At 35.7% G+C, this 13,477-nt stretch overlaps 1 protein-coding gene across 1 annotated transcript in view; it reads left to right on the top strand.

Moving 5' to 3' along the window:
- Positions 1 to 13,477, top strand: part of LOC136048193 (tRNA (32-2'-O)-methyltransferase regulator THADA-like) — a 129,107-nt gene that overhangs the window by 18,708 nt on the left and 96,922 nt on the right. The gene's annotated exons all lie outside the window — the stretch shown is intronic.

Raw genomic sequence — 13,477 nt, 5'->3', positions numbered from 1 at the left:
TGGTTATTATGGTAACCATTTCAGAAATGCCTAGTGTATTTCCAAATAATGGGCAAGATATGAAATTTCTGAGAGGAGATAAATGTTGTGAATTACCTTTGAAGTTTTCCATTCATTTCTATTTGTTATACAGTGATCTATGTAGCTAATGTAATTATCATGGCCATTATGATTAACTAAATGTCCTGGGATGATAGTAATCTTTGTGGTGGTGCTGTTTTAGCTCTTTGAAATACTTACCTAATTAATTCCAGGTGTATGAATGTGAGGAAGAAGTATGGGTGTGACATTGCAGGGAGATTTCCCTTGTAAGATAACTTTGTCCCAGAGTGATTTGAAATGTCATCTGTGGTACTGCCTGAAATAAACTCCACTTTGTCTTATGCCCAAATCTCTTCTCAGCTAAATCTGGAATTCAGTCCCATGCCTCCTGAAAGTCAAGTAGAGTAGTAACATATGTTCCTTACTTTTTTTTTCCACTTCATTTTTGTAACAAAACATGATTTTTTATTTCTGCACTGAGCATTCGCTGACAGTTACACAAACCTCAACTTTTTATAAATTTGTATTCCAGTGAAAAACTTAACCACTAACCTCTGCAGTGTGAGGGCAGACTGACTTTTCAAATATAGACAGTGTGGTGAGATGTGTAATCTGAGATTTGTGTTTGTGAAGTTGCAGAAGGTAATGCGTTTGAGTTGGGAAAATACCAAAATAAATGGAAGTTAATGTCTGTATATGAAGTCATTAAAAACAGTGTTGTTGTTTCTTTAATATAACTGGCTCTGTCAGCTTGCTTCTCAGAAGATTCTTGTTTACAGTAATTTGTTTGTTATCTGCTTGGGCAAAAGGTGTTAAATCTGGACTCATTCTTCCTCTTCCTCCTTTCATTTTGCACTTTTTCATTAAACATTGTATGTATTTGAATTGTTGAATTGTTTCCCTTGTGTAGTGCTCAATACTGTAAAACAAGGAATAGGAAAAGACTTCTAAAAATAGGTCAGTGAGAGTCAGAAGGTATGAAAACAGAGGTAATCTCAGGTCCTACAACATAGTTAATGACTCTTATCTCTCTTGAAGTATTAGTTTAGAAGGAAAATGGTGCAGAAGTTGTTTGGCTATTTTGTTTGTAATGCTTCTTCCTCCTACAGCAGCCTGCGAATTGAAGCTGGCATGCAAACAGGGAGAGGTTTGTCAGTACCAGCAGGTGTCACCGCTGCTGCACAGCTGCTCAGCCACATCTCCGGGGTGCGTCTGCACTTGGGCAGTTTTCTTTGGGAGATCTTAAGTTGTTTTGTGTAGTGTTTAGCCAAAACAAGATGTATATGTTAAATTGATTTTTTTTCTTTTTCATTTTAAATCTGATAGTTTATTTAGAAAGAGCTATTATTTCAGCAACTTGCATCTACAAGAGCTTGTGTGGAAGGCATCTGTTTGAGTGGTGCTTGCTGTGTTGCTGACAGGATATTGTGTTAACGTTAAGGGTAAGCTTGTCTGTAGACAGAGACTAAAGCTCTGAAGCAGCCATCAGGACCTTGCGTAGGTTTCCAGTTTGCCTGCCTGATTTTAGATTAGGTGTTTAAATCTGTCTGTGCTATGTCTGCAGGAAGCTACCTTATTGCTGGGCTGCTCTTTCAAAGAAAGGAGTGATTTCTCTGGTCTTTTTCTCAAGAGGAGTAGTTCTGAAACTGATACATCTGGGAAGGGGGTTGGCATTTGTGTAGACTTCCAGCAAGAAGACTTTGTTGGAAAAATACTGGCAACTTAATTCTAATTCTGTGCAACATTGCTTCTGTTAGGTTTTATTTTTATTTAATATATTTTTTGTTTTATGTCCATTACATATTCACATACATCCTTCATACAGAAATTGCAGGCTTATCGTTTCTTCTACCACTTTTAGTTTTTTGATATCATATTTCATTCCCTATTTGTGTTAATATTGTATGCTATAATTGCTGTGCAGCCAGGGTGTTTATGTAGTAATAGCAATAGTAATAGTAGTTCCTGGCCATTATTTGATGGTCTGGATCCGTACTGAAGCACTGGATTTAGTGAACTATAACCAGTGTGTGATCAGTAAGCTGATTTAGTTTGTATTTCCAAGCAGTTGTGAAAGAATGATTGGTCTCTGTTTTTGTTCTCTTTTCCTTTCCTTTACCTTTCTTCTTGAAAATGTCTGGTGTCACTTTGACCATTTGCAGTAGAAATCTATGTGAAAGAGTCCCCTATCTCATTGACAGAAAGGGGATTTCTGTGTCTGCTGGCAGGAATTTAAGTTGCATCTGCAGTGGTTGTTGCTACTGGAGAGCAGAGGTAGGAAAAGGCACAACGAGCTGTGCTTTCTGATCACTGAATGGGTGCAAGGAGGGTCGGCCAGAAGAGTCTGAGTACAAGGTAGTCCTATGCTAGTTTAGAGGAGATGGGTTGAAGAAATTACCAACTATATATCATGATTTCTGTGTCTTGGTTGTGCTGGTTTCATGGGTGGTGGGCAATGCTGAGATCTCCTGCATGTGTTTGTATCAGCAGCTGTATCAGCACAGCTGTCGGTGTAAAACTGGGCAGTGTAGAATAGGGATTTCTTAAGCAGAATTCTGTGCGGATGCCAAACTTCACTCGTGATGGTTCACTGGAAATTTGAAGGGACTGCTCTACGTGACATGATACAGGAGTTGCAATCATCTCCTGTTTTCGTTAAATATTGATGTCTTTTTAATTTTAGCGTGAGTGAAAAATGAGTACTTGAAAAATACAACTACATGCAAGTTAAAAAAAAAGAAAAAAAAAGACTGTGTGAAGATTCTTTACCGTGATCCATGCAACTATACAGGTTGAGCATTTATTTCCAGTGAAAAGGTTAGAGACCAAGAAATTGCTTCTGGGTTCCCTTTGACAAAGACTACATAAAAATGAACACATCATATATACAGACAGTTGTGTGTGTGTATATGACTGTCTGAGACCTCTTTGGTCTGTAGTTCAGTGCTAGTTAAAGATACCATTGCTTGTTATTAGACAAGACTCTCTTCTTATTGAATAGCTAGTACTTCTGGCTTTATTTCATTTATTTATTTATTTAAAGGATGGGCATGATCAGAAATAGTGTCAGATTTGCAGTTTGTGATATGACATGCTTCAGTCTTTTTAACAATAGAGGGGGATTGTCGTGGCTTATCTGAAAACTGAAGTTGGAATATGAATGTAGCAAGATCCTCAGAAAGAATAACCAATAGCTTCAGAAGCTGAGATTAAAAGGAAGAACAGGGGGGAGGATTTCTCTTGGCTTCTGACCTTTGTGGAGGAGGTTCCAGTAAAAGAAAAGCTTCAAGTCTTTGATTAAAAAGCTCTCTTGTAACCAGGCTGAAATGGTACAACACAAACTCATGAATTTTAAAAATGTAACCGATATATATATAATTTGCATTTTTATGAAGAGAAATAATCTTATGTATTTAGATTTTAGTGAAGGGAAAATACATATGCAGTAAAATACTTAGAAAGCTATTACTGTGCGTTTTATGTTGAGTAAATATTGATGCTGTTAGGAAAATGAGTATGAATGCTGCCATGTTCTTGATACTGAGTTGGATATATTTGAAAAGGAATTAACATTAATTAACATTTATTGCCATCTATAAAGAACTGTAATTCTCTGCTGTCAATAAATGTTTGATGATTATTAAGAACTTCAAGCATTTGAAAAAGAGGACATTATCTTTCTAATTACAGTAAGGTAGATGAAAGCCATGTAGATATGAACAGGTTTTGAAGCTATGCTATTGGCTGTGAGGCAGTCAGCATGCAATACTGTCTTTATTTTCTGTCTTTGTTGCAAGTAGAGTCTTCAGCACTTCTTGGTAAGTGCTTGCTTAAAGTTCACTAAGTAGACCCAAATTAGCTTTTAAAAACACTACGTTGTTCTCTTAAATTGACATGTACTTGCTCCTTAACATAAAGTTTTTTGAGACCAGAAAGTATTGTATTTTACACTGTGAGGGGTTTAGAGGAAGACTTTGCACATTGAACATTCTGTTGTAAAACACTCTTTTCCTGCTGTTATCCCTAAATTGAATTAATCTGATATTATTTTCCTTTTCATTGATCCACTGTAGAATTCTAGGTTAAAGTACATTTAAAAAAAAAAACAACATTAAAAGTACATGATTTCTGTTGAATGTTCCATATCTGGCAGGCTAATACTTCCATGACTTCCAGCTTCACAGCTCAAAAGTCTGTCTCACAAGAGTTAGGTCTTGGTGACAACCTTGTTAAAGATTTGCAGAGCATCACCCCCATCTCTGGCAAGATTTCTGAGGTGGGTCCTTGTATGCCCACAGTGTATCATCCTGCAGTATTTCGGGATAAGTGGAAAGAAGCTCGGGTGACATAAAGGTGGTCAAGCTGTAATGGCACACTGGGGCTGTTAAATGGGAGAGCTGTTATGAGTTTCATTAGAGGTGAAAGTACGACTTGATTCACAACACTGAGCTCTGTTTGTACCTCTTGGACTGAGTGCTGCAGAGGGAAGGGTTGGGATTACTTTATCTTGGATCTTGTTAGTGCTTCTTCCACGGCAGCTGAAATACAGGGTCAGTGACAGGGAGGTTTCATGAGATGACCAAGTGCATTAAATGCCCCTGGTTCTTAATTTTCTTCCAGCTCCTTCAGTGTCACACTTTGCAGCCTGCCCTCTCCTTTGCCACTTTAGTTGTTCCAGTGAGTGCTCACAAAGTAGTTAGTCAGGAGTTACAGGAGGTGCAGTAGATCATCTTATGTGGGGGAGCTGTTCTTTGTTAAAAAACAAAACAAAACAAAAAAAAAAAAAAACCCTCCCTTTTCTGTCTGCCAAAAATAGGCCCACATGTATTTTGCTCAGCTTTTTTTGTTTTTAATGTTCAGATTCTTTCTTATTGACTTTGACAGATTTAGAAGACCTGATCTCAGAGCAAACATGCAAAAGTTCAGACTGAATCAGATAACCATTGCAACATTTAAGATTAATAGTTCAATAACAATAGGCTTATTTAAACACTGACTTCCTATACTGAAGTGCCTTTATAATAGGAATAATGATTATTAGATGCTATTAATTTGTAAATTTAAGATAAAATATATGGGAATGTTGTTCAGAAACTGATAAAATTGGGAACAACCTCCTGAAGAAATCTGTGTCATGTTGTTGAACCTCTCCTCCTGCTTGCTGTTAGTTCAGTTGTCCTGTTTGTTCCACATCACTAATCTAAAACTATCCTAAATCACTTACATCAGACAAAAAAGGCTGTTCTCCTTGAGGCTGAAGATGGGCTTGTGTGATTTTTGCTTCTTTTAGGAGCACAAGACATAAATCTGAAATCCGAAGAACTGGTTCTATTTCAAGATTTTGTCACTGACACAAACCTGTTTCAAATCTTTACCACCCAATCACAAAGTATCATGCATTTGCAAATGTGTATCCATGCTCTCTTTAACAAAGAGATACTTCATAATGTACTGTGTCAAATTATAGCTAGAAAATACATGGTAAAGCAACATGAATGACTGTTTGTCCAAAGTGAAATATCCTAAAAGTATACGTGCTGCCCTGAAGTAACTTCAATCCATTTTAAGTAAGAGCCTTAAAGTTTGTTTCTACCAAGTGACTGAAATGTGTTCATTTGAACTAAAATTAATGTAGGCCTAACCACATAAGTAGATAATTTAATTTTATTGTAGCGTTAAAAAAATCATTAATATGAATTGACATAGCTATTCTGTTTCATCCTGTACATAATGTACACATCATTTATTCATGAACTTCACCATGTTAAGTGATAAGCAGCTATTCTTCACAATACAGAGAGGTATAGTGTGGGTTGTTTGGAGGCAAAATTTACAATGCTAAATCTGTGGCAAGAGATTAAAGATTATAGTTGTATAGTCTATGATTGAGCAGTTATTGAAGGCTTTCTAGAGATATGTAGATAATTTTATTTATCTGTGCACGAATATACACTCACCTTTGCACACTCATGGGAATACCATACCAGTTTTAGAAATATAATTCTTAAATTATTTAACATATTAAATAATGTTTTACTTTAAATGTATATATATATATATATACATTGGTTAACTTGATTATTATGTTGATATAGATACCAGCTTGTATCTGCAGTACTGGTTTTTGGTTATGTTCCTATATTTTTATTGTGATCCCATTGTGCATTTACTTCTATTGCTAGTACAGCAACAATAGTGCTTTTAGAAAAAGCTTTTGCTTAGTGTTTTGGTAAACTGTGTGTTGCGTAATTATTTCTCTGTCACAGTTTTCCTGAAGTATTTGTTCTACACAGGTGCTTTTTTCCATACCTGATCACACAAAGGATATAATAAATAGCAAAACAAGAGGCAGAAAGAAACTTGTACTTAAAAGAGATCAAAGCACAACAGACCGTTCAGTCCTTTGGAAATCTTGGCTAGCTCTCTTGTAAATAAAAGTGCTTCTAAAGCAGGAGGTATTTAACTACTGTATTTGTATAGGCTTTGATTGACAGTTCCGTTATTAACCTCATAAAAACACAGCAACATAAACTAGTAAGAATGTTTATTCTAGCACTTCTATCTGAAGGAAAATGAAAACCAAGATATAGTGGCATATTCTTATTTCTTTTAAAGTATTTATCTTAGGGCTGTACGGCATAGAAGAATGTTTTTCCAAGTCAATGAACTTAAACTATTTTGCTTACTGTTCTGGGACTGAAGTATTTTCTAATTCTTTAACAAAAGAAATATTAGAGTTATTTTAGGTGCAGAGTTATCACATCTTTATTGAAGGAGCAAACCTCACATCTTTATATTGATTCTTCTGTCCACATCATAATGTTTTTCATGATGTAAAAAAGAAATCTGGATTGGTTTTTGTATTTAACTTAATAAGTCTATAGAAAGGTTGGCACTCAGTAGAAGAGGTGCTCTGCATCATGTTCTGTTTAGAAAAACAAACACGCAGTAACATTTTACATCATTTCTCCTGGCGTTATTAGCTGCTATGTTGCACCAGTTTTTTAGGATTGTTTTTTTCTGGGTTTCATTGTGGCTCTCCAAACCTTTGTCCAAAATTACACACCCATTTTTAATTCTATGGGAGTCCTAAAATTCCCTTATCTGTGTGAAAAGCTTGCTTGAAAGTACCTTGTTCTGGGAAATGTTGTGATTTCAGAAATATATTCCTTAAAGAAGAATTATCCAAAATGCAGCTCTGAAAAAAAAAAAAAATATATATATATATATACGTAATCTTTATTTCTAAAGGATCTTTCCTGTTGCTGTTAATCTCTTTTAGGACTGGTGATGTCTCTGTCATTCAGAGGAACTACTAATCAAGAATTTTCATAAAGAGATAGAATTTTTTGAGTTAAAGAATTGTAAATGGTAGCTTTTGTTTCATATCAAGCTGGTATTTTAAATATTACAGTGCACATTGTGCTGAACTTATGGTAAAACTACTAACTTCTGAAAAAAAAGTGTAAATCTCAAAAAATCTCTTCTTATCAGGAGCTATTGTTTGCTAAAATTGCAGTAGGTATATATATATGTGTGTGTGTGAGAGTGTGTTTATGTATAAACTATAAATGTGGTAAGATTAGGAGAACTCTGATTTGCTAAGAAGGCTTAAAGCCATGTTACTGGATTGGAAAATAGCTAAATGGGATCATAGAAATATTCACTAGAAGGGAGACTTCATGATACCCATTAAAAATACAATTCGACAACACCAGATTAGGACAGCAGTGGCTTGGCATGAGTTTAAAACCTTCAGTGGTGCAGTGTGCTACGTCACTGTGTTACCTGTCTGAATCCAGCATTATTTTCTTGTGCGATTCAAAACTTCTGAGCTGCCATTTGTGATCCCTGATCCTTTCTATACCATCTACAACTACTGCAGGAAATTTAGCCTGTAATCTCTGATTCTTCAAGCCAGTCATAAGCTACTGTTCAATCTTCCCAGAGCCTACTCTCTGTTAGATGGAGCAAACCTGGCTTTTTCTGCTTCTCATAGGGTATATACTCGAGGCCCTGTCCATCAGTGCTGATGTTTTCTGGACACCCTTCTATTTCTTCTAATCTCTTTTGCATGTGGCAACACAAAATTGGATGGAGGATTCCATGCACCAAGTAGGCAAGGATAATAACTTCCCTTGATCTGTTGCCACATTCATCTTAATGAACGTAGGCCAGTAAGTGGTTTGCCTTGTTTGCCGTGAGGATGTCAATGGCTCATACTGAGCTTGGCATCCGCTATAACCCTCAGGTTCTTTGCTGTGGGACTTTTACTGAGCCAGCTGGTTTTCAGCCTCTGCTGATCCGCGGGGGTTGTTCAGCCCAGGTGCAAAACATTGTATTTCTCCTTGTAGAACTACATGAGGTTTCTGCCGGCCCAAGTCTCAAGCTTCTCCAAGTCTGCCTAGACTGAACTTTTACTATCTGTTGTTTCATCCAGAGGCCTACTAGCCGACACTAAGACACTGATTGCTGCCTTTTGGTCTGGGCAGTCCAGCCCAAATGCTCTGTTTATTTATGCTGTACTTTTTCAGCTGTCATATGAGTAAGCTGGGTAGAGCTGAACCTGTGTAATGGTTTTCAATCCATTTTGAAATATGCTGCCATAATATGTACGTAGTTCAACTACTTTCCCAAGGAAATAAGAAGGAACACAATCCAAAAACTAATTTTAAAATTACAAGAACTGTTTATCAACTGTTGCAAATCTGTTTGAGTTTCATCTATTTAAATGCTCTTCAGACTCGTGCGTTCTCTCTGCATTTACAGACAAGTTTCTTTAGGTTGTTTTCCTCTCTGTTTTATTCCTTTACTTGTAACTATTCTTTTTTCTAAATTTTTATGTTCTTGGGGCCAGAACAAAGGTCCTTGGTTTTCAGAATCATTCTCCCCACTAGCACTTTCAAGTAATTATAGTATACTATCTTCCGTGTTTTAAAATCCAGGATAGAGATTATCCTTTGAGTTGAGTGTGGTACATTCTTCGAGTTTTGTATTGCCTTCAGTCAGCATAATTTCTACTTTCTGTACCTTACTACCATGCAGCTGACTGTCGTATTCTTCAGTGATACTTAAGAAGCCAACAATTCATTTAACTCGTAGTGCATGTATACCATGCTTAGAGTGTGTAAACAGGCTTTGGTCTTTACCATAACCTCACTGTGAAACAGCACTTAGCCATTATTTTATGCTACTTTTGTATAGTTGAAGATAATGCTTTCTTATATTCGTCTGAAGTGTGCCTTTGCTAATAGAGAAATAAACTATACATTTTGAGACAGAAGACTTACTTTCTTACTAAGAGACAGGGAAAGAACGTGAATGGGCAGTAAAAAACTGTTTAGTTAAGCTGCGCTGCATTTCGTTTTTCATATTTTAATGAAGGCAAAAGTTTCAAATGTGCATTATTATAAATTTGACATTCTGAATGACAGTTTTATGGAATTCATTGTGGGTTTTTAAACTTTTTCAGCAGTAGTTGTACTTGTAGTACAGGGAATAAATTTGATTTTGTTCTTGCGTTACTGCTTCTCACACAAGGTATCATCTGACATACTACGGTTAACGATTCTAGTATGGTCACTGATACAGAATGGATTTTACAGGAGACCATTAATAGAGAACTTTTGCAATCTCATGAAAATCACATTCTTGGTCACCATCTCCCTAAATGTGTATGCCTCATTTTTTTTTCTCATTCCAGTTTTATTTTTCTTTTATAAATATATTTTTTCATCTGTCACAGAACTGTTAATACATTTGTCAGCTGACCTGAGACATTAGCAGCATTTTTATTCAAAATGTACTCTAAAGACCCTTGATCCTGTCGGAAGATTTGTTGGCTGTAAATCTCAGCTGTCCTAAATTGAAATAGGCAGATTTACTGCAAACGTTTTTTACCATGTCAGTTGCTAAAAGTAGGATACAAGGTTATAAAGCCTGGAGTTCTTCAGAAAAATAAATGAAAGAACAGAAGCAGTTAATCTCTGACACATGTCATGGTAAAATGATACATATGCCCCAATGTCAAAGCAGAATTTTAATCTGGAATATTCTCTTAACATGCAGCACACCTTAGAACAGGTTGTAACATCCATGGCTTTATGCTCTAATGTGTTTTTATTTTAAATGTAGTTAAATAACTCACTCTTTATGCATAAAGATGGGATAATTTATTTGAAAGACACTACATTTGTAAACACAGATACTACTTTTTGCATTGTACAACATGAAGTCACTACTCAGATAAATTGCATATAATGACCATAGACATTACAATTTTCAGTAGGATTTATGAGTTTGATTCTGAAATTTAGGTGACTCTGAATATCTTCATAAGCCAGAGAAAATAAAAACTTGCCTGTGTGTGATCTTTATCTTAGTCCAAGCCACCCAAGATTCTACTATAAAAAGCAATGAAAGAGGAAAAAAAAAATCAGATAGTAATTGAATAAAGGAGCTAATGACAGTCAAGAATATAATGAAGACTTCTAGGTTATTTTGGAGAAGTGAAAAACTTTATGCCTTTTTCTCAAGAAACATAATTAAATGCTGTAAACTACACTCTTGTTCATGCTTAAAATGGACTTCAAGGGAAAATTCATAGATTTGCAGTCTGCTTTTAGTTGTATCCTCTGTTTTAAATTTTACTATTGCAAGTAGTTGATTTTTGATAATTCATCTGATACACTGTTATTTTCCAAATCCTTCAGTGTTAATCACGTTCTGTTCTTTGTCACATCACTTGCTTTCAGAGTATCTTTTTACCAGTTTATCTGAACTCTCTGTATTCTCTGAGATACTGTCATCCTGACCTTTTCCTCCTGAATACACTCTGGAGCAGAGAAAGGTGGGAAAGTCTATTTGGCTCAGGGTTATGTAGATGTAATAAAAAGTGCAACCTGATTTTATTTAGTCTGTTAGAGAAGATTCTTCAAGATTGTTTTTAAGGCAGAGCTCTTCAGGTAGGAAACCCTAGTGAAAAGAGGAAAGAAACTCACACACATCTCCCTTTCTGCATCTCTTCATCAGTTTTGTTTTCAGAAAAATGCAAATTGTGACTGCTGTCTCTAGCAATCAAAACTGAGCATTTTTTGAAGGTCTAATACACTAAGTTGTCATCTGCCTTTTCTGCAGAATTGTTCACATATAACCAAGTGTTAATACTGTTAAAACTGGAGTACCTGAGATCCAGGTATTACATCTTCCTTTATTTCATCTATCAAAGTATTCTGTTTGTATGTGGTGTTACAAATAATTTTTTTTCTAATCATTTTAGAATACAAGTCCTTCAATTATTTGCTCTCAGTTTTTTAATATTAACTCTAAATTTTTTTTACATTAAGTATATACTTTAACCGTATACTTGGATGACATTTTACGTTGAGGAGGGGGGATTTATTGTAAGCATCATCAGCTCACTGATAATCTTTCTCTTTCATTGCACTGCTTCGTATTTCAGTAAGTAACCTTTCACAAGTCCATTGCTTGAAATTCTAAATTGTGAAATGGTTCTACTTCTGAGTTACTAGCAGAAAACAAGACAAACTCATATATTAGAGAGCCTGTGGTACCATGAAAGATGAAGTCTGATGCTATATGAAGTGATTTCAACTGGACATGAGAAAAATACTAGTGTCTTAAGCTTCTTTCCAAATCCTTTTTTTTTTTTTTTTAGGGTGGGTAGCTATCAAATCCTGTGATCTGCAAGGTGTTTATTTTAAGGATTTAATTATGGTAGCCACATTGCCAACGATCTATTTGAACTATGTTTGTGACTAATGGAAACAATGAATAGTTATCTATATTTTTATTTTAAATCTATAGTTCTATGTCATATGTAATTTAGAAAAGGAGATCAAAGATTGTTCCATGAGAACCGATAACTGTTACTTTGTGTTGATTTTTCAGCCTGAGTTTAGTTGGTATATTCCTTTATAAATGGGTGTGTCTAGTACTTGCCTTCTTTTAAGAATATGGATAACTTAGCACTTATGGAACATAACTCGTATGAGTCTGTTTATGAAGTGCTGGTGTTCATTTTTCAAAGCAGCATATTTTATGATGGAATAGAAGATAGGTGGCTCAGGGTCCTGTCCAATTTTGAGAAATCTGAGCCGTTGCATTTTTTGTTGTGGTTCCATTCTCAGTCACTGTGCACAGCTGCTTGTGTGTGCCTAATCCGTACGTGTTGAGGAACAACAGGCATGGTCAGTAATCAAAAATGAGACAAATAAATACCTTTGTGTTTCACTCGCTCTTGCTGTTTTGCTTTCTGGTCGTTCTCTAATTTCGTGTCTCCCTGCTTTCGCATTCCCAGGTGGATTCTCACGTAAATCAGAGTTCTGTGTTTTTCAGAACACCTTTTCATTTTACAGATTATCTGCTAACATACAGTGTTTCTTGTTTCCTCTCTGAACTGGAGGCCATTCCTAATGATCACAGGACAACCAGTCTGCTCACAGTGCCTTTAGGCACCTTTTCTGCAGATACCTGCTGACTAATGGTTTTGATTAGACTGCCTTCTCCCATCACGTAACTTTTGGAACAGTTAACCAAGGGAGAGGTTATGTAAGTTACCCAGTTTGGTAACTGCTGTTTTCTTTTCCTGTCAAAAAGGCTTATGAAATCACACTATTTACAAAGAATTTCAGGGCTATCTTTATAAGAATACTCAGTTCCATTATGTAATATTAATTAAAATTTGGTTTCTGAATTTCATTATAGGGAAAATGGGTTTAAAAGTAATTGCTTCGTGAGATGCTCCTTGCACGTAGTCCTCTCTTCAGCATCTAAGCAGTGGCCCATGTGTTCCATTGAAAGCTTAATCCCTTTTCTGCTTTTTCCTGTCACACTCTGTGTGAAGATTGAAGAGGCGAAGTTGCAACATGTTTTCAGATTGCTTCAAACTGTGATACCCTTTTTTTTAAAGCAGAGTTTTTAGTATTTTGTCTGACTGAGTTTTCCATATGTATGCCATGTGCTGATGGACTTGATGTATGTGCCTAGCTCTTATATTTTGTGCTGACTGGCTTTTTTTTCTTCAGCTTGGTACGTAATGTGTGTATGGAAAACTTGAAGTTGTTTTGAAAAGCTGTTAGATGACTTGGAAAAATCTGAAGCTTTGATATCTGACTGTGGGATGTTAGAATTTGGTGTCTGGCAGACACGTTGAGGTTGTGTGATAAAAAGTTACGTATGTTTTTTTTTTGCTTGAATAAGCAGTAATCATCAGTATCAATGTTTAAACAATCCTCAACACTTCAATTTATGCTCATAGAAAGTTTTCAACTGAATTTTTTAAGTGAAATCTTTCTTCTAGTCATAAGTTACTGCAGAATCCTTGGCCATACTTTTATTAGCATCATTTCAGTGTATTGTTCTTATATGCCTAGAAAAAACTTCCTGTACATATGTCCTTCTTTAAACATTTGTT

The sequence above is a fragment of the Cyrtonyx montezumae genome, unplaced genomic scaffold (genome assembly GCF_038088225.1).
Source record: "Cyrtonyx montezumae isolate F1298 unplaced genomic scaffold, pur_monq_1.0 scaffold_0, whole genome shotgun sequence".
Classification (NCBI taxonomy): Eukaryota; Metazoa; Chordata; class Aves; order Galliformes; family Odontophoridae; genus Cyrtonyx; species Cyrtonyx montezumae.
The sequence above is the reverse complement of the archived record's forward strand: the minus strand, read 5'-3'. Positions and strand labels throughout refer to the sequence as shown.